Source organism: Panthera onca, chromosome D4 (assembly GCF_046562875.1).
Source record: "Panthera onca isolate mPanOnc1 chromosome D4, mPanOnc1 haplotype 2, whole genome shotgun sequence".
In the NCBI taxonomy this organism is placed as follows: domain Eukaryota; kingdom Metazoa; phylum Chordata; class Mammalia; order Carnivora; family Felidae; genus Panthera; species Panthera onca.
Window position 1 is genome coordinate 22962793 of NC_138351.1, and position 20771 is coordinate 22983563.

Consider the following 20771-nt stretch of genomic DNA (forward strand, 5'->3'; position numbering starts at 1 on the left):
CCTGAAGGGCAGTAAAACCATTCTGTATGATAATATAATGGTGAACACATCACATTATGCATTTGTGAAAACCCACAGAACTGTGTAACAGGAAGAGTGAACCTTAATGTAACTTCAGTTAATAATAATGTTCTAATATTGTTTCATTAATTATAACAATTGTACCACACTAATTAATGTCAGATGTTCACAACTGTGGAAATGATTGGGGGTTTGTAGATGGGTGGTGGGAATGTGTGGGAATTCTACACATGCTCATTTGTTCTGTAAACTTAACACTGTTCCAAAACACAGTCCATTAACTGACAATAAGGTTTGCATGTGTTGAGTGTGAAAAAAATTGGAGAACCATTGTGAATAAAGACAAAGAGATCAATTAGAAGACTATTAATTAAGGTTAAGTTAGAGAATGATGGTGGTGGTTTCAAATTAGGTAAGAATGATAAGAATGGAGCAAAATTGAAAAATTTTAAATACTGTGAGGAGGGGGTCAGAGAGAGAGAATTTTTAAAAGGGTAGGTGGGAAGAGGTGACAGGTAAGAGGAGACACGTAGATCCCTCAAGATTCTGGTTTAGCAAAACAAATCTTCAGCAATTATCAACACACCACTATTTTACTAGAAAGAAATATCCATGGGTATTATAGATATTCATCTTGCTAAGAACCAACAAATAATGCTGGTAATCTCACTAAAATTAATAGATTTGAACTATTTTAAAGTTTTCTATGGAATTTAAAAGACTTACAGAGACTTAATATTTTATCATTGATGATGGAAGATCCTTAATGCAGAACAGTGTCTAAACCATTTGCCTTGGTAGTCAGACCTTATGAAATACGGGTTTGGATCAGTTCTACTCATTCTTGGCACAGTAGAATTAACTGATATTGATCCCACTAGCAATTTTTTAAAAAAATTAGTATTGATGTTTAGCAATGGTAAGATAGTTACCTGTGATTTCAACATGGGACATACATTGTGGGGCAGCAGCAACATCTCTTTAAGCCTCATGTCTCTTTTGTCTTTGTTCACACTCCTGTTGTCAAACCTGTGATGAACAGAGGAGAGAAGATTTATTGGTATGTTTTCCTGTCATATAAGACAAGATATACAGAAATGGATGCTTGAAGTACTCATTAATAAGACATGGGTTGTCAGCATTGGATTAGCAGTGCAGGCTAAATCCATTATGATTAAGGGCCCTCATCTTAAAAGGTAATTTGCACTAAAAGGTAGGCAAACAGCCAAAAGCTCATAACCCTACTTGCATTTGAGGGATCTGGAAAAGGAAAGAGATAACATTTTGTTTCAGGTATTCATGTACAGGAAATGCCTAATGTATTTCTCTCTCTCTCTGTGTGTGTGTGTGTGTGTGTGTGTGTGTGTGGGTGTGGGTGTGTGTGTGTACACTTATGCCTGTACGCAAAGTTAAAAGACAGTAGAGGTTTATTTGAGCCCCTATTTTTCAGTCAATAAGAACTATGATATTTGGTAAGAAGAGAGTTAAATTTAACCACTATTTTTGGCCTACTGTGAGTAATCCATTGAAACAAATAGGGTACATTTTCCTTGATGACATTTATTTGAAAGTTTTGTTCAAATGATCAAATAAGCCATCTTAGACATTTACTTGGCTCAGTTTAATCCAACAGCGCTGACTTCATAAAAGACATTTCCTGTAAAGGATCAAGTCAAATTCATTCATCTTTGTGGTCAGATTTCTCAACCAGTTAGGACTGCATTCTTCTACATGTAAAGAAAACCCTAGTAAAACTTGGTTTAATTTTGTTCACAGAACAGAGTCCAGAGATAGCAGCCCCAGGCTGTCCAGCAGTTTCATTAGGCCCTGTAATGCCCACATGACCTCTTCATCTGTCCCCCCAACCTTATTACATGGCTTTCCTCTTCCTAGCTGTTGACTCATGGTTACAAGAAGGTGCTTCAGTCTCAAATTCACATTCTAGGAACTAAAAGGCAAAGGCACAAAAAGAATGCATCCTGGCTCAAACTGTCTTTTTAAAAATTTGAAAATAGGACAGCAATAGCACTTCCAGAATCCCAATCCAATTGACTTCTATTTACATCTCACTGACTAAGGTTGGGTCACACGACTATCTATAGCTACAAGGCCTCTGTGGAGCTTAACTTTTTCTCATATAGGCACACTGCTGTCCCAGGGGAACTTGTGGTCAGGGCAGTTAAGTATCAAGGGGAGAACATCTATGGTGTAGACACTCAGCCAGATCTACAGCACTCTTTCCATTTGCATCCCGCTGGCCTCTTTATTCTCGTTTTCACATTTTGAAAGCATTCATCTCAATTTCACCTTTCTGAAGACAATGACCCTTTGGGAATAGTTGTTTTCTTGTCTCAGTACTTTGGCAAAAACAAAGAACCATTCTTTCAGATGGGAACCAGACGTTCTCTAAAGTAACCAAAATGTTCTATGATCCTATTATAACCAAATATAATAGAAAACAAATTCTAATAGAGCCCAGTGCAGTATTCTGCATGTTATAATTGAGCACAAATGTATCCCTAGTCTCTGGTACTATCACTGTATCCCAGACTTGCAGAAAATCTGGGTCCCCTGTAGTCACGATCACTGTAACCTCTTGGACTTTGCCACATTTTTGCTATAGTGGGTAAGCTTTAATACTAATTTTTAGGGAGCCATCCCTCATGTGTATTATAACTTTTGAGAGATATTTTTCAACTACACTCATTTATCCTAATTTTTAGATGTATTCTAACACAAATATAACTTTTTCTCAGCATAGGTAGGAAATACCTCTCATAGGCTTCTCTATTGTTTTCAAACCTATTCCTCAGCTCCAGGCTCTACACATGTTGCCATAAATCCTAGTTTACAAAAGGACTGGTTATGCATCTTACTGCAGAATCAAGGGGATTCTTTCCCTCCCCTCCTCCTCCCTTTCTTCCTTTCTTCCTCCCTCCTTGTCTCCCTCCCTCCTCTCTCTCCCTTCCTTCGTTCATTCTTTCCTTCCTTCCTTTTCTTCCTTCCTTCCTTCCTTTCTTCTCTCCCTCCCTTTCTTCTCTCCCTCCCTGTTACCCCTTCCTCCCCCCTTCCTTCCTTCCTTCCTTCCTTCCTTCCTTCCTTCCTTCCTTCTAGGGTATCTGATATGGAAAAGCGTGAAAGAATTTTGATGATTCTAAGAAACTGAAATTCCATGTGTCACTTAGTGCCAGAACTCTAATGCTAATTTCTAAAGTTCACTTGGAGATTTCATAATCATTGCATCTGATTTTTAATTGTGGCAATTTCTGAAAGGCAATTCATACATACCTAGCACTGTCAAAGAAATAATTTGGATAAAAATACATGATAATACCAACAAGACAACTTTTAAAACTGAAAAAAAGCAAACTTCTCTATTCTGATTCAAGAACTCCATTCTGTAAGAATGAAAGGTAAAATAAAAACAATCTGGTGTCACCATATCCCAGATTAACTAAGCACTGGCTCAGCAAAAGTCAAGAGCATAACAGAGTTTGCCTCTTAAAAAAAATTTAAAAATTATCTAGCCCCCATGTAGTACCCAAATCAGTGGATAGGCTCCCAAAGCAAATGATGGGACTCCTTTCTTAAAACCCTCATTATAGTACCATATATACTCATATACTATCCCTACAACCACTGCACCCTCATATTGTACCACTTGCCTTCATGCCTGCCTTTGACCAGATACATGGGCTTCCACTGGGTCTCTGACATGCCAAACCATTCCCGATAATGTTTTCTCAGAGAGGATTTTGATGACCACTTCCTCTAAAGAAGTATTCTACCTCCCTTAGCCACTCGCTATGCACCACCAGGTTTATTCCCTTCCCTCTCAATATTATCTTCTTTATTTCTTTGTTGACTTATTTCTTCTTTGCCTCTGCACTAGAACACATGTTCAGTGAGGGCAGAGAATCTTTATTTTTATTCGTAAGTGCAACCCTAGGATAGACAACCATGTTTGGTACATGGAAGGTACCTAATAAATATTGGATGGATTAACCAATTACACCAGAAGGTAGATTTTTTCTTTCTTTTAATTTTTTTTTAACGTTTATCTTTATTTTTGAGACAGAGAGAGACAGAGCATGAGCAGGGGAGAGGCAAAAGAGAGACACAGAATTGGAAGCAGCCTTCAGGCTCTGAGCTATCAGCACAGAACCCCACGCGGGGCTCGAAGTCGTCAACTGCAAGATCATGACCTGAGCTGAAGTCGGACGCTCAACCGACTGAGCCACCCAGGCGCCCCTAGATTTTTTTTTCAATAAAAGAAATTACAAGACTGTAGGTCTTATTTCAGATGAGGAATAACAGGATAATAATCTGTGAAGCCAAAAAAACCACACTTGTCTCTCATGGCAGTGTTGGAGACCAGAATAAAAGGGGACCTACCATTGATGTTTGACAAGCAAGCTGGAAAACTAGAAAACTGATCTTAAACATTCTTTCCACAACATGATTCTATAAATCAACTATGCTGTAAGTTTCTTGAGAGGAGGGACTTTGTCTTACTCATTTTTATACTCCCAGTGAAATAACTGGCTCAATTTACTAAACACTATTTTTAAATGTTTATTTTTAATGTTTATTTAGTTTTGAAAGACAGACTGTGAGTGGGGGAGGAGCAGAAAGAGAGGAAGGCACAGAATCTGAAGCAGGCTCCAGGCTGCCAGGATAGAGCCCAACACGGGGCTCAAACTCACAAACTGTGAGATCATGACCTGAGCTGAAGTCAGACGCTTAACTGACTGAGCCACCCAGGTGTCCCTCACATTTATTAAATAAAAGTCATTTGAAATTAATCAATACTGTCTATAATACTTACTCTCTATGTATCCATCAGGGCCTGGTCAGGACAGGGAAGCCACACCAGTAATTTGCACAGAGAATATAGAACTGTTAACTATGCTCGTTCATGATGATAAAATGTGGTTAACAACTGATGGAGTAGAAGAGAATTGTTAAGGTGAACATAAGTAGCAATGCAGGGAACCTCCCTCTGTGCTTTGCCATTGGCGGAACTTAACATTGAGCCACAGGCAAAGAATAAATGTTGTTGAGTCCAGCTCCAACAGCACAATGTAGGACAAAGAAGTGTGGGTTTGGTGCTGAGAAGCAATAAATTAATAACTATCACATGCTCACTCTTCCCAAAAATACTTAAGGCAGCTCTCAAAGGAGCATATCCTTGAGCAACATAAAAAACAAATACATAGGTGAGTAGTTACAGATATTTAAGGATAGGAGAACTAAGGTGCAACCAGAGGTTTTATGAATACACAAGATATATGCTTTAATGGCTGATACTGGTTTTGTACACATTACTGAACTTAATTCTCACAAAATCCTTGCCAGATTGATATTATCCTCAATTTTACAGATGGAGAATCTTCCTGGAGATCTTATCACTTTTAAATTGCAGGGCCAAAAATGGTTGCACACCAAAGTTTATCATTTCCATTATATCGAACTACCTCCTTGGGATGTGTGAGGAGTTGAGATAGGATTAAGAAAAAACACATTCAGAATGGAAAGTGCTGCCTTTGCTCTTTACTTTTTCCTTTTTATTGCTCTACTATCTTTCATGCGGAAATTTCCTCACCAATATCCCTAGCACAACGATGTACTAAAACAAGACACGAAGACTCAGCAAGTGCAGTAACAACATATTACATACAGGTGGAACCAGCACATGAACCCCAACACTCTCGGGAGAGTAGTGGAATCTAGTTTTCTCTTTCAAATAAAAAAACGGATCAGAAATTCATAGCTATAGACCTCTCTGTGCTCAAAGCTAAGCTTTCAAACCAGCAAATCAACAATTAATATTTAAAGAAGAAATAAAAGCCAGGTCAGCAGCAAGCATCCTCTAGAAGTCATCACAGAGACTATTTTTATTGACACTTTCATTTTGTTGACCATTTTTATGTACTTTTATTATGGGATACCTTTAGTCATGCACTCAAGAGCATCATTTCCAAACTCCTTTAAGAAAAAGATAAAAATTTCAGGCACCCTGAATATTTTATCAGTGTTCATTAGAAACTAAACAATAATGATGAGTCAATCTTGAGTGTAAGGAGAAAGCAATTGCCCCTGTGTGCAAAGAAAATGCCACACAGGGTTCATCTGAGTAAGAGAGACATTTGTTATGATTGTCGAGACTTGCCCAATTTTGTCATTGCTATGAAAAGCTTACGTCCAAAGCAAATTTGGAATTTGTTCTTATCATTGGATTTTTTGTGTAATGTAAAGAGTTTCTAATAAATCTTTTTAAATGGCTTCTGACATCTTTATTGCAATACACAGCGGGCAGGTAATGAACAGATTAAGGTGCACAATTTGACACAAGAAACTACCAAGCAGAGTATCAGATGTCTCTAAGGTGAGAATGGTGATGAAGAACACAGCAGTGGACTTTATTCAAAAGCAAAGATCTGTTAGAAGGAGCAATTAGGCAGATTAAAGGAGATTGTGTATGTAAAGGAGCATGTAAGGGAGTGGTAAATTCTAAGTATAAACCCTCAACCAGTTGAGTCACAAATTTGGGTAAGTGGAGACTTCTGAAACTGTACACAGTTTAGCTTCTTAGAGGGTTGGTTTTTCCTTATTTTATTTTATTTTTTATGTTTTTTTTTTTTTAAAAAGAGAGAGAGAGAGAGAGAGAGAATGAGCAGGTGAGGGGCAGAGAGGGAGGGAGACACAGAATCCAAAGCAGGCTCCAGGCTCTGAGCTGTCAGCACAGAGCCTGATCTGGGGCTCAAACCCACAAACTGTGAGATCATGACCTGAGCCAAAGTCAGACGCTCAACCAAATGAGGCACCCAGGTGCCACTACTTTTTCCTTATTTTAAATGTAAGAGAAGATACTGCAAGAATAAATGAAAAACTGTTACCAGTGACACATAAATTAGTCTGCCTAACTACAATTTCATTTTTTGTATGTTGTGTTTTTTTTTTTTTACATCTTTCCAATTACAATGCCCTTAACAATTCTATTTCCTCTTGGCATCATATAATAAATATTTTTCCGTGTTTCATATCAGTGTTCACAATTTAAAAAATAACATTCCATCCTATTGATACATCATCTAATCATTATACCATTCGATTGCAGTTAGTTCACTTCTGTATCTTTATAACTATTAGGCAATTGTATTTTTAAAGAAATTCTAAGATCCAGTGATATTTAAACATTAGTGGAATGAAAAAGGAAACAGTTGGCAGGTGTAACCTCCTTCTTCCATTGTCTTTGCCATGTTCTCTAACAATACTGGATGAGTTCTAAAGAGCCTTCTAAAGACTCTTCTACTCCAAATTTTTTATTGTGGTGAAATACACGTAACATGAAATTTACCACCCCATCCATTTTTAAGTGTGCAATTCAGTGGTATTAAATATACTCATAATGTCTACCATCCGTTTCCATAACTCTTTTCATCTTGTAAAGCTGAAACTGTGACCCATCAAAGCAATAACTCCTCATTCCTCCCTCCCCCAACCCCCTTCTACTTTCTATCTTTATGATTTTTTTAATGTTTATTTATTTTTTGAAAGAGAGACAGAGTGTGAATGGGGGAGGGACAGAGAGAGAGGGAGACACACACAGAATCTGAAGCAGACTCCAGGTTCTGAGCTGTCAGCACAGAGCCTGATGCAGGGCTCAAACTCATGAACCATGAGATCATGACCTGAGCCAAAATTGATGCTCAAGCAGCTGAGCCCAGTGGCCTCAACTATCTTTATGATTTTTTGACTACTCAAAGTACTTCATACAAGTGGAATTATACAGTACTTGTCTTTTTTATGATTGGCTTATTTGTAGAAATGTATTTTTTTTAAGTTTATTTTGAGAGAGAGAGCATGGCAGGAGGAGAGAGAGGGGGGGAGAGAGAATCCCAAGCAGGCTCCACACTGCCAGCACAGAGCCTGATGAGGGACTCGATCCCACGAACCATGAGATCATGACCTGAGCTGAAACCAAGAGTCGGACACTTAGCCGACTGAGCCACCTATGTGCTCCCAGAAATGTGTAATTAAGTACTTTGTCCATTGTTGGAATCAGGTTGTTTTTGTTGTTTATATATTAGATATTAGATATATATTAATTTTAGATATTAATCCTTTATCAGATATGTGATTTCCAAATATCTTCTTCCATTTTGTGGGTTGCCTTTTTACTGTATTGATAGTGTCTTTCAATGTATAAATTTTTAAATTTTTCCTTAAGTCCAATTTGTCCATTTTTTTCTTTCTTTAACCTATGCTTTTTGGTGTAATATGCAGGAAGGAAATCATTGCCAAATCCAATGTCGTGAAGCACTGCTCTATATTTTCTTTTAAGAGTTTTATAGTTGTAGGTGTTTGATCTATTGTGAGTTAATTTTTATATACAGTGTAGATAAGGATCCAACTTTATTCTTTTGTTGGTGGATATTCAGTTTTCCAGCACCCTCTGTTTCAGCATCCTTGTCAAAAATCATTTGACCATATATGCAAGGATTTATTCTGAGCTCTTTTCTGTCCTGCTGGTCTATGTGTCTGTCTTTATGCCAGTCCCACACTGTTTTGACTACTCTTGATTTGTAGTAAGTTTTGATATCACGTAGTGTGAGTCTTCTACCTTTCTTTTTCAGTATTGTTTTGGCTATTCTGGCTCTCTTGAGATTCCATGTGAGTTTTAGGATGGGTTTCTCTATTTTTCAAAAAAAAAATCATTGGGACTTTAATAGTGACTACACTGAATCCCTGCATCACTTACAGTATTATTGACATTTTAACAACAGTGTCTTCCAATCCATGAACATGAGATGTGTTTCCATTTATTTATTGCTTCTTTTATTTCTTTCAGCAACATTTTATAGTTTTCATTGTATAAGTCTTTTACCTCCTTGGTTAGGTTTATTCCTAAGTATTTTATTCTTTTTGACACTATTATAAATGAAATTATTTTCATAATTTCTTTTGCAGATTGTTAATTACTGGTGAATGATTTTTGTGTGGTGACTGTATCCTGCTACTTTGCTGAATTAATTTATTAGTTGTACAGTTTTTTTGCTGAAATCTTTAGAGTTTTCTACATACAAGATCGTATCATCTGCAAACAGAGATCATTTTACTTCATTTCCAATTCGGATGCCTTTTATTTCATTGTCTTGTCCAATTTCTCCAGCTAGATCTTCCCATACTATGTTAATAGAAATAGCAAAAAAGGCCATCCTTGTCTTGTTCCTGATCTTAGAGGAAAAGCTTTTAGTGTTTCACCATTGAATATTATGTTTGCTATGGGTTTTTCATATTTGGCTTTATTCTATTGAGGTAGCATCCTTCTATTCCTAATTTGTTGAGTGTTTTATCATAAAAATGATGTTGAATTTTTTCTGCACCAATTGAGATGACCGTGTGAATTTTTATTCCTTCATTTTGTTAATGTGGTGTATGTATTACATCGACTATATTTTGTTTCAGATGTTGAATCATCCTTGCATTCAAGAATAAATCCCACTTGGTCATGGTATATAATCCTATGCTCCTGAATTCATTTTGCTGGTTGTGTTGTGGATTTCTGCATCAGTGTGCAGAAGGGAATACTGGTCTATCATTTTCTTGTAGTGTCTTTGTCTGGCTTTGGTATCAAGGTAATGGTGGCCTCATAGAATGAGCTAGAAAGTGTTGGCTCCTCTTCAATTTTTTGGAAAAGTTTGAGAAGTGCTGATGTTAATTCTTTAAATATTTGGTAGAATTCCCCAGTGAAGGCATCAGGTCCAAAGCTTTTCTTTGTTGGATGGTTTTTGATTACTGACTCAATCAACTTACTATTATAGATCTATTGAGATTTTCTATTTCTTCATAAATTATTTTGGCAGGTTTTTGAGAATTTGTCTATTTAATCTAGATTATCCAATTTGTTGGCATACATTTGTTCACAGTACTTATAATCATTCTTATTACTGTAGAATTTTAGTAATTTGAACGTTGTCAGTTATTTTCTTAGTTCATCTAGCTAAAGATCTGTCCATTTTGTTGATCTTTTTAAGGAATCAACTTTTGGTTTCACTGAATTTATATCATGTTTTCCATTATCAATTTCACTTATCTCTGTTCTAATATTTATTCTATCCTTCCTCCTGTTATCCTTAGACTTAGTTTGCTTTTCTTTTTCTGGCTCCTTAACTGGCAAAGTTAGAGTGTTGATTTGAGAGCTTTCTTATTTGTTAAAGTAAGCACTTATAACTATAAATTTCCCATGTAGCACTGCTTTTCCTTGTTCCATAAGTTTGGGGTATGATGCATTTTCATTTTCATTATTCTCTAAATATTTTCCAGTTTCTCTTGTGATTTCTTGTTTAATCCACCGGTTGTTAAGTATGTTATTTGATTTCCACAAATTTGTGAATTTTCAGTTTTATTCCTACTACTATCATTATTATCATTATTATTATTATTATTATTATCTTCAGCCCATTGTGTTTGGAGAAGCTATTTTGTATGATATCTACCTTTTAAAATCTTTTTGAGAGTTAATGGGGCAACTGGGCAGCTCAGTCAGTTAAGCATCTGACTTAGACTCAGGTCACGATCTTGCAGTTCATGAGTTCAAGCCCCACGTCGGGTTCTGCGCTGACAGCTCAGAGTCTGGAGCCTGCTTCAGATTCTGTGTCTCCCTCTCTCTCTGCCCCTCCCCACCCCTCTCTCAAAAATAAATATTAAAAAAATTTTTTTAATCTATTGAGAGTTAGCTTGTAGTCTAACATAAGGTTTATCCTCAAAAATGTCCATGTGTACTTGAGAAGAATGTGTATGCTATTGTTGCTGGGTAGGGTGTTCTATGTACATATGTTAGATCTAGTCAGTTTATTATATTGTTTAAGTTCTCTACGTCCTTATTTATCTTCTTTCTGCTTGTTCTATCCATTATTGAGAGTATTGAAGTCCAATATTATTATAAGACTGCCTATTCCTCCCTTCGATTCTGTCAGTTTTGCTTCATATATTTTGATGGTCTATCATTAGGTGTATAAACATTTATAATGCTATATATTCTTGCTGTACTGGAACTTTTATTAGTATATGCTGTCCTTCTCTATCCTTTGTAACATTTTTTTATTAAAGTCTATTTTGTCAGATAGTAATACAACCACTTCTGCTCTGTTTTGCTTACTGTTTGCATGGGATATCTTTTTCCTTCCTTCCACTTTCAATTTATTTGTGCCTCTGGATCTAAAGTGAGTCTCTTATATGCAACATGTAGCTGGATCATATATTTTTTGATCCATTCTACCAAACTCTATTTCTGACTGAAAACTTTAGTTCCATTTTAAGTACTCACTGGTAAGAAAGGACTTACTTGTGTCATTTTGCTATTTGTTTTCTATCTGCCTTATAGCTCTTTTTGTTCCTCACTTCCCACATTACTATCTTCTTTGGGTTTAGTTGATTTTTTGTAGTGAAATGTTTAAATTCCTTTCTTATTTCCTTTTGTGTACATTCTATAGCTATTTTCTTTGCAGTTACCATGGAGACTTTACTTAACATTGTAAAGTTATAACACTCTAATTTGAATTTTTATCAGCTTAATTTCAATAACATACAGAAACTCTGTTCCTTTAACAGCTCCATCTCTATCCCTTTCAGTTGTGGATGTCATAAAATCACATAAATTGTATTCCCCAAGATGTTAAGGAATAATTCTCTTAATTTCACTAGTCTTGATTTATGGACAAAATAAAATATGGAGCTACAAACCAAAGTTACAATAATACTAGTCTTTAGACTAATAATTTGTCCTCTTAAATCAGATAGAAAACAAAATTGGATTTATGTCTATTATTACAATAATACTAACTTTTATAATTGCCCATGTATTTGCCTTTGTTGAGATCTTTATTTCTTTGTATGATTTCAAATTACTATCTAGTGTTCTTTTGTTTCACCCTGAAGTACTCTTTTGAGCATTTCTTGAAGGGCAAGTCTAGTGATAATGAACTTGGTAATGCCTTATTTTGTCTACTTGGTAATGCCTTATTTCTTCCTCACTTTTGAAAAATAGTTGTGCTGCACACAGGATTCTTGGGTGAGTTTCTTCTTTTAGCACTTGAATATATAGGCTTACTGCCTTCTAACCTCCTACTACCTGATGAAAAATCTGTTGAGGATAATCTTATTGAGGATCCCTTGTATGTGACAAGTCACTTTTCTTTTGCTAATTTCAATATGATCTGTTGTCTTCGGTTTTTGAATGAGTGACTACAATGTGTCTCACTATTGGTCTCTTTGAATTCATCTTACATGGACTTTGTTGAGCTTCTTGGAAGTTTACTCTCATATATTTCATCAACTTTGGGAAGTTTTCAGCCATTATTTCTTCAGATATTCTCTCTGCCCCTTTCTCTCTCCTCACACTCCCCTTGATGTTTGGTGTTGTACTACAGTTCCCTTAGGTTCTGTTCACTTTTCTTCAATCTTCTTTATTTTTGTTCCTTCGACTAGATAATTTCAATTGTCCTATCTTCAAGTTTGCTGACCCTTTCTTCAGACTGCCCAAATTTCATCCCTGTAGTGAGTGTTTCATTTCAGTTATAAAATATAGGCTCCAGAATTTCTTTTTGATTCCTTTTTAATTTCTTTCTAATGTTTTATATCTATCTGTTAACATTTCCATTCATTCATACATCATTTTCTTGATCTCCACATCTTCTTTAGTTCTTTGGTTATCTTTAAGACAATTGTTTTTAAAGTCTTTGTCTAGTAAATCTATCATCAGGTCTTTTTCAGATACAGTTTCTGCTGACTTAATTTCTTACCTTGAATGGGCCATATTTCCTGTTTCTTTGTATGCCTTGTAATTTTCTTTGTTTTTAAAAACTGGACATTTGAATTTAAGAATGTAGTAACTCTTAAAATTATAATCTCCCCCTTCCCTAGCATTTGCTGAGTTTTTCCTGTTGTTATTTTTTTTTACCTTTTTTTAAAACTTTTTTGTGCTGTCTCTGTGACATGGATAAGCCTCAGGGTTAAACTTAGGTCTTCTTGGGTCCTTTCTATACCTTTCCCTTCCCATGGGCATGTGCGGTAACATTCTAATTTCTGCCATACATGCGGTTGCTTTAGAATGTTTCAGTCTTTAGTGTCTGGTTCCCAAATGGGTAAAAAGAGGGATATAGAGGAACCACCTCTTTAAATTCCATGATCAGAAGCAGCACTTAGCAATGAGAATATAGATCCCTGACATTTGGAGGACAGGGTCCTTACTACCCATCCTGGCTCTCACAGTCTGCATACATGCTAATGCAGGGACACAAGTATTGCTGCCTGCCATGGGTCAGAGAAGAGTGTTACGAGTAGCTTCTGCTGAGCTAAGAGCTGAAATTAACAGAAACTAACCTACAATGTACTGTCTAAGGCATCCCTTAACAGGTGCAAGACTTCAATAGACTCCAGATTCCCAAAATGGTTACATCAGACAGATTCTGCCAGTGAAATTGTTGTCTAGGTAGGGAGGCAGATTCCTGATGCTTCTTCTTCTGCCAACTCCCCAGAATCTTCTTTAATACAATCTGAATCACATATTAGGATCTATGAGACACTTGGCTAAATAAGTACAAATCTAGCCACTCTGACAATAATGTAACTCTACAATGAAGATTGAAACCCTGGAGCAAGAACCTTCCTAAGGTATTTCTGTTTGTAGATATTGCTTCATTGCAGTATATGCAACAGTGGCTGAAATTAGCCAGACATCTCAGATGAGCCAAAAACTTTAAAAATAGACAAAATTACACACTTAGAATGGGCAGAGTCAGCTTAAGTATCATTATGATATCTTTACTTAACCCCTACAAGGTACAAGATACTGTGTTACATAGCTGGAAATATAAATGGTAGTATAATTCCTTGCCTTAAAGAGTTGCAGAACAGTTAACATCTTTTTGGCAATGTGGTAGAACTCAGTCAGATTCCACCATTTCCATTTCCTCCAGGGTTCAAAGAAAGACCACATTTTCCAGGTTCCCTTGCAGTTAGCTGATGTCATGTAACTGGATACTGATCAAAGCAATTTAAGTGGAAATAGTGTATGCTGCTCCTAGGCTAGCCATAAAACAGCCTTTCCAAACTTTCTTACTCTATCTGTTGCTAAACATAAGGTTTCTGGCAGAGTAGTCTACTGAAGGTTTAGAAGTTATCAGTACTACAAGATGGAAGGAGACATTACAACATGGAGGCTGCCTACCAAACACCCAATCAAACTATGGCATAACTGTGAAATATTGAGTGTAACCACTGAGAGTTGAGAATTAATTTTCCTGACTAAAGAAGCAACTATTATGAGTCAAACACCAAAGGTGGGACAAATCAGGGAAGACTTTATAAAATGAGGTTAAATTTTAATTCATAACCAAGGAAAAGCAGTATTTAAGTAGAAAAGAGGAACCAGGAATTACACACAGGAACCACAAGATGAACTAAGCAAGAGCAGAAATGCTCACAATTTCAAAAAAATTTTAAAAATCACCTTAGTTGAAGATTTCCGTGGGGAGAGCTGGGGTAAGAAAATTACTAGAGGTCAGATTATATAAGACATGTGATGGAAGTCCAAGAAGTTGGAACTAATTCCGTAAGCCAGAGACTCACAAATTTTACTATAAAGAGCCAGAGAGGAAATGTTCTAGATTTTGTGGGTCACATCATCTCTGTTGCAACTACCCGACTCGGCCATTGTAGGTGAATGCAGCCTTAGAGAATATACTAATGAATGAGCATGACTGTATCCCCAAAGAAGTATATTTATGGATACTGGAATTTGAATTTCATATAATTTTCACACATAAGGACACAGTATTTTTAAAAAGTTTTTTTTGCAGCCATTATACATGTAAAAATGATTATTGGCTCACAGGCCATATAATAACAGACAGAGGGTCAGAGTTGGCATGCAGGCCATAGCACCATGGCTGTTTTCCGAATAGGGTAGCGACTGGAGCACCAGTGGCAATCAGTGTTCTGTACCTTAACCTGGGAGTGTGCACACAGATATTTTCAGGATGGCAACTTGAGAAAAGGAGAACAAGGAACACAGCCATACCAGTGGATAAGGGCTCAGATTATTTTGTTCCAAGCAGAAAGGAAGAGAAATGTCGATAGAATGAAAGGAGAGTGTCAAGGTTAACTGGAGCATTTTAAGACCAGTAAATTGAAGAAATAATGGTAACAATAACTAGATTAGAGCAGCCCAGAAGGTAAAAGTTAGGCCATGTCATCAATTCCTAACCTAACAAAGATAGATTATTCTATTTTTAAGATCTCAAGTGACACACATAATCCAGTTTTACAATTATATCTGTGTAGATTTTCCTGTGTGGTCTCTCATAACGTCTCTCAAAAATACCAACATACAGGGAGAAAAAAAACAGAAACAAAAGCTGGACAACTAGTTATTGACAATATCTGAGGATTTCCATAAACTACACACCTATGGATAATATTGGTGAGAAATAGGCATTTTACCCACATGTTGCTCTCAGAGCTAAAAAAGAGTAAGAATTTGAACTCACTTTCCCACAAAATATGCCTAATGGCTCAGTGGTGTGCTCAGACAGATAGGTAGACATATAGACATACAGATTAAAAACTGGATTTTTGTCCCTCAGTAGCAGAAGTTGACAAACCTCTTCTGTATAGACCCAGATAATAAGACTTGATGTTTCAGAGGTCAGAGGTCTTTCTGCAACTAATTGCCTCTGCCATCATCACATGGAAGCAACAATAGACAATACATGGATAATATATGGCCTTTATTTACAAAATCAGATGGTAGCTTATGGTTTGGTGGCTCTTACTTTATGGCATCCCTGGACTTTGTTTTATTTTGCTTTTTTCAAGGAGCTTGAGTAATCTCTCTGTCCCTTAGCATTCCCCAACCATGGCCAATATCATCGTGATCCTGCCTTGTTTAACAGTGCCCATGCTTCAGTTTCACACTACTTTTTACTTTCTCTGGAAGGCCTTCCTTTACCTCATTGTCAAAATAAGATTCCTCATTTCGTGCCGGTTTAGCAGCATATACTTCCCCTCCCACTGCATGCACCCAAATCTAGTGTTTTCGTCAACTATACTGTTAGGCTCCACGAGAGTAAGACTTTTATCTATCTATCCTCAGCACAGGTCAGTATATGATGATGCTCAGTAGATAATCATGCTCAGTAGATACTGGTTAAACATAATTTAGCAACACTGAATGGAATTGAATTGAAAGAGAACAAAAAGCCAGTTTAAAAGTTAGTACTTAGGAAAAAAAAAGAACCATTTTGACATAAAATCAAATCAATGATATAATTAAAAATACTTTTAGGAACTGTAAAAATAACAGGGAACAAAATATGCCATGTAAAGAAGGGTCAAATGACCAAAACAAAAAACAAAAAACTATATATAAACATACTCTGGAAAATACTGTATACAGGAATAATAAAAAATATCCCTAAACATATGGAAGGCAAAAAGAAAGCTAAAAATTAGGAAAAATCACAATATTTTATCATCAAGCTTATTTTACAGTCTCAAATATCAATACACAATATATATCAATAAATATGCATCCTTCAAGAAAAAGTTTATAAATCCAAACTTTTATCTATTTATGTGTAAAAGCAACAAATTGTTTCCAGATAGCCCAGTATCCATATACCTATTCATACATTTCTTGAAAAAAATTTATATTTTATACAATATGCAATCTGGGAACAGAGCAAAAAGCGGAAGTAAAAGTTTAGTAAAGGCCTCATTTTTCCTGAGTGGAACTCAGGAGATATTTCTAAATTTCCATCTTATTTAAATAACCAGAGATGTTTAAGGAAAAAACTTTACAATTTTAAATAAAACCATCAGAATTGTTGAAAATAGTATTCATAACCATCAAATCATTTGGGGAAGTTAAAATAAATAAATTTCATATAGTAAAATTTCAAAAAATAGAAAACATAAAATGATAAAAAACAAATACTGGTTTAGTCAATGAATGTAAATAGCTCAATCTTCTCTTAAAAAGTAACAATTCTCATACTGAGTTAAAAACAAAACCCAATAGAAATTTCTCCCAAAGATGATATACACACATAAGCCAATAAGCACATGAATGCATCAAAACTACAATATGGGAACTTCACATCCACTAATAAATGGAACCCTTGCACACTGCTGGTAGGCACGTAAGTTGGTTCATCCACCTTAGAAGACAGTCCGGTAGTTCCTCCAGAAATTGAACATGGATTTACCATTTGACTCAATAATCCCACTCCAGGGCATATATGCAAGAGAAATGAAAACACATGTTTGTACAAAAACTTGTTCATGAGTGTTCACAGCAGCATTATTCATAATAGTTAAAAAGTGGAAATAACCCAAATGTCCATCAAGTGATGGATAAATGAAAGAAATGTGACATATACATACAGTGAAATATTCTTAAAACACAAGAAGGAGAAAAAAAGAAAACACAGAAAGGATTGCAGTACAATAAAAGACGCTACAATGTGTATGAACCCGAAAACGTTATGCTAAATGAAAGCAAGGCAGCACAAATGGTCACATATTTTAAGAATTCCATTTATAAGAAATGTCCAGACTAGGCAAACCTACAGAGACAGAAAGCAGATTAGTAATTGCTGAAGGGTAGGGACGAGGGATGAGATTATTGGAAGATGATGACAAACAGGTACAGGATTTTGTTTTGCACTGATGAAATTGTTCGGGAACCATGGTAGTGGTTGCACAACTCTGCAAATATATTAAAAACCACTAAATCTTATACTTTAGATGAGTGAATTTTAAAGTATAGGAAGTAGGCTTCATGCCCAGTGAGGAGCCCAGTGTGGAGCTTGAACGGATAACCCTGAGATAAAGACCTGAGCTGAGATCATGGGTGGAATGCTTAACTGGCTGAGCCACCCAAGTGCCCCAAAGTAGATGAGTTATATTCCAATACAGCTGTTACCAAAAAATATCAAAAAGCTATGAACTACTTTGAAAAAGTACAACTAAGCTGAAAAGACAGAAAAAAACTGAGCAAAGTTCAGCAGGAAAAGAAAGGGAAAGTGAGCAAATTAATTTCGGGTAAAGATAAATGTAAGGAAAAATGTCATTAAGTGAAATAAGGCCATTTGATATTAATGAAGTAGGGAAAACCACTATGAAGATATAAAAGTCAGTAACATTTACGTGCCTATAACATAGTATTAAAATAAATGAAGCAAAAATTAACAGAAATATAAGAAAACATTAACAGAACCATAGTTCTCACAGAAAAATAAACTAAGAAAAGTATGGTACATTATAGAAAAGTAAAAATAGTAAAAAATTGAATAATGGACTACAGAGTGAATTTTGAAGTATCTGTCCAGTACGGCAAAAACAAACAAACAAACTAATAAAAACTTTATGGTATAAATTATACAGGCTATCTTCTCTAATAACAGTGAAATAAAACAAAATTATCAACAAAATTGTAAAAACTAACATAGAATTTTAAAGATTAAAAATTACTGTGATAATTATTTCCAAAGGCAGCTCTGTTCTAAACCCTGAAAAAATGTTTCCGTTTACTTCCAAAATCTACATCAGTTCTTCAAAAAAGATCATTTTTAATGGCTCCAGCCTCTTTCTCCTAGTATGTGTTGGTGCTCTCAGTCTAATTCACATGATTATTAGCTTAAATAATACATGCTTTTGCTTCCTAATTGATTCCAACATGTAAATTCCTCGAGTACAGAGACATTACAATAAATTTCTTTATTTTCATTACCTTTCAATATCTTCCCCAGTAAATGTTTGTTAGTTGATTTCATCACATAGTTGGGGAAGACAGTACACTAGAAATTAAGAGACAAGACTTCTTGACCACTGTCAGAAAGGTTTAATGATTCTTACAATGCCACTTTACCTCGCTGGATTTTAATATCCTCCTCCTTCATTAGAAGAGGTAGTTTTAAAATACGTCTAAGATTCCTTCCAGTTCTAAAACTGTATGATTTAACCAATAGGGAAGGAAAAGGAATCCCTGGGTACACTAGAAAATTTCCCTTCATGTGCAGTAACACTGGTTTCTTTGAATGTCAAGGTCTTGAACAGATTGTGCATTGTTGGGAAGAGAGTCACCCTCAATTACTCATCAGTGACGGAATTCTTTGTGGTTTACTCTCAATAACCCAGTGTTTCCTTACTACCACCCACCCAGGTCCAGGGGGGATATACATGTGTCTGAGTATGTGTGTATATTTGCTTCTCTGACGACATTCCAAGACTAATATAAACACCTTCTAAATTACCCATTACTCTGTGTCACTTCTCTCTTCCATTAGAAAGAAGCAGCCTATATTTATGTTTGAAGTTCTAACACTCTACCCTTTCCATCAGCCCCTCTCTTTCTGAAAGCCTGGTTTCTTCATCTCTCTTATATGTTGCCCACACTTCGGATATTTCTTTAAATTTAGGTATTGGCATAAGCATTCTATACTTATCATTTATTATAATATCAGATATTATTAACACATTTAATATAATTGTAATTTGATATAATTAGCTATTGTTTGGTATTTAATATAGTTAACATAACATATTCAATAAAACTGCATGAATGAAAAAAAACAGACTCAAAGAATATATCCCAAAGAGATGAACAGTAAGGTGAGATTATGTAGGATTTTTATATTTTTCTCTTTATGTTTCTATTTTTCTAGTTTTATGGATTGGGAACATAATTATGTATTCACACACCCACACATGGCCCTCAGTTACCTGGAACCAAAATCAAAGAAACTTGCACACAACTCTATTACTCTGCATTTTACTTTAAGAGAACATTTCTGGTGATACATGTAAAAGTTCAAATAAATACATATGAATTTACATTAAAAACAAATATCTCAATATACTAATGACTTTAAGTTGTTAACATTAACCCTTGAGTCAATAATAACTTTGCACCAGTGAGAGCTGGAAAAATGTTCATTTTCAGCACAGTATACTAGAATAGCATACTTGAGAAAGATTTTCAATTATCACAGGCAAAATTTTAAAAATCACAGTTAAATGAAAACTCAATTAGTCAGAACATATTCTCTAAATATCCATTAGTCAGGCAAGTTTCATTTTCCAGGGCCTTGTACAGAAGCTTTTTAAAATATATATAAAAACCCATAAACAAGGCTAATCATTCACATTCATAAATACTAAAGTCCATTCCCTGATTAAAACATAATCTAAATTTATACTCTTACTAAGACTTTATGCGATCATTACACGTCCCTTCCCTCTGTTGCTGGACTTAAATGAACCCATCCAATAAAGCCTATTTTACTGGGTGTGCTTCTATAAAACATTCACATTTTATCATACAGTAAAGTTAGAATTTATGCTAAATACTTGACTATTTCCCTAAAGATAAATCCAAGTGAATCAAATATTAAATGACGTAGCAAAGCATATTATTATAAAACTCAATTCCTCTAAACATGTTAATAATCTCTAATGTTGATAAGTAAATGGCTGTGATTTTTTTTTTTTTGTTAATACTTCAGTCCCACTAAGGCCAACAGCCTGATTCTCTCTCATCCCTGTCAGTCTCTATTAGATACAGAGATGCCCACTGTGATTATGCGATGGAGTTCCTTTCCTTTTCAGCATATAAAAGCATCTATTATTCTATATTAAACGTTATTGAATTTACCTTTGAAGGTTTGATAAGACAATGATGG

At 35.5% G+C, this 20771-nt stretch overlaps 1 long non-coding RNA gene across 19 annotated transcripts in view; it reads right to left on the reverse strand.

The window, feature by feature from the left end:
* LOC132663585 (uncharacterized) overlaps window positions 1-20771 on the reverse strand; it is a 553467-nt gene that overhangs the window by 93988 nt on the left and 438708 nt on the right. For all 19 annotated transcript variants that reach the window (XR_013551829.2, XR_013551842.2, XR_013551839.2 and 16 more), the window contains one exon: window positions 954-1050. This is a non-coding gene — a long non-coding RNA (uncharacterized LOC132663585). The remainder of the gene's footprint in view (window positions 1-953; window positions 1051-20771) is intronic.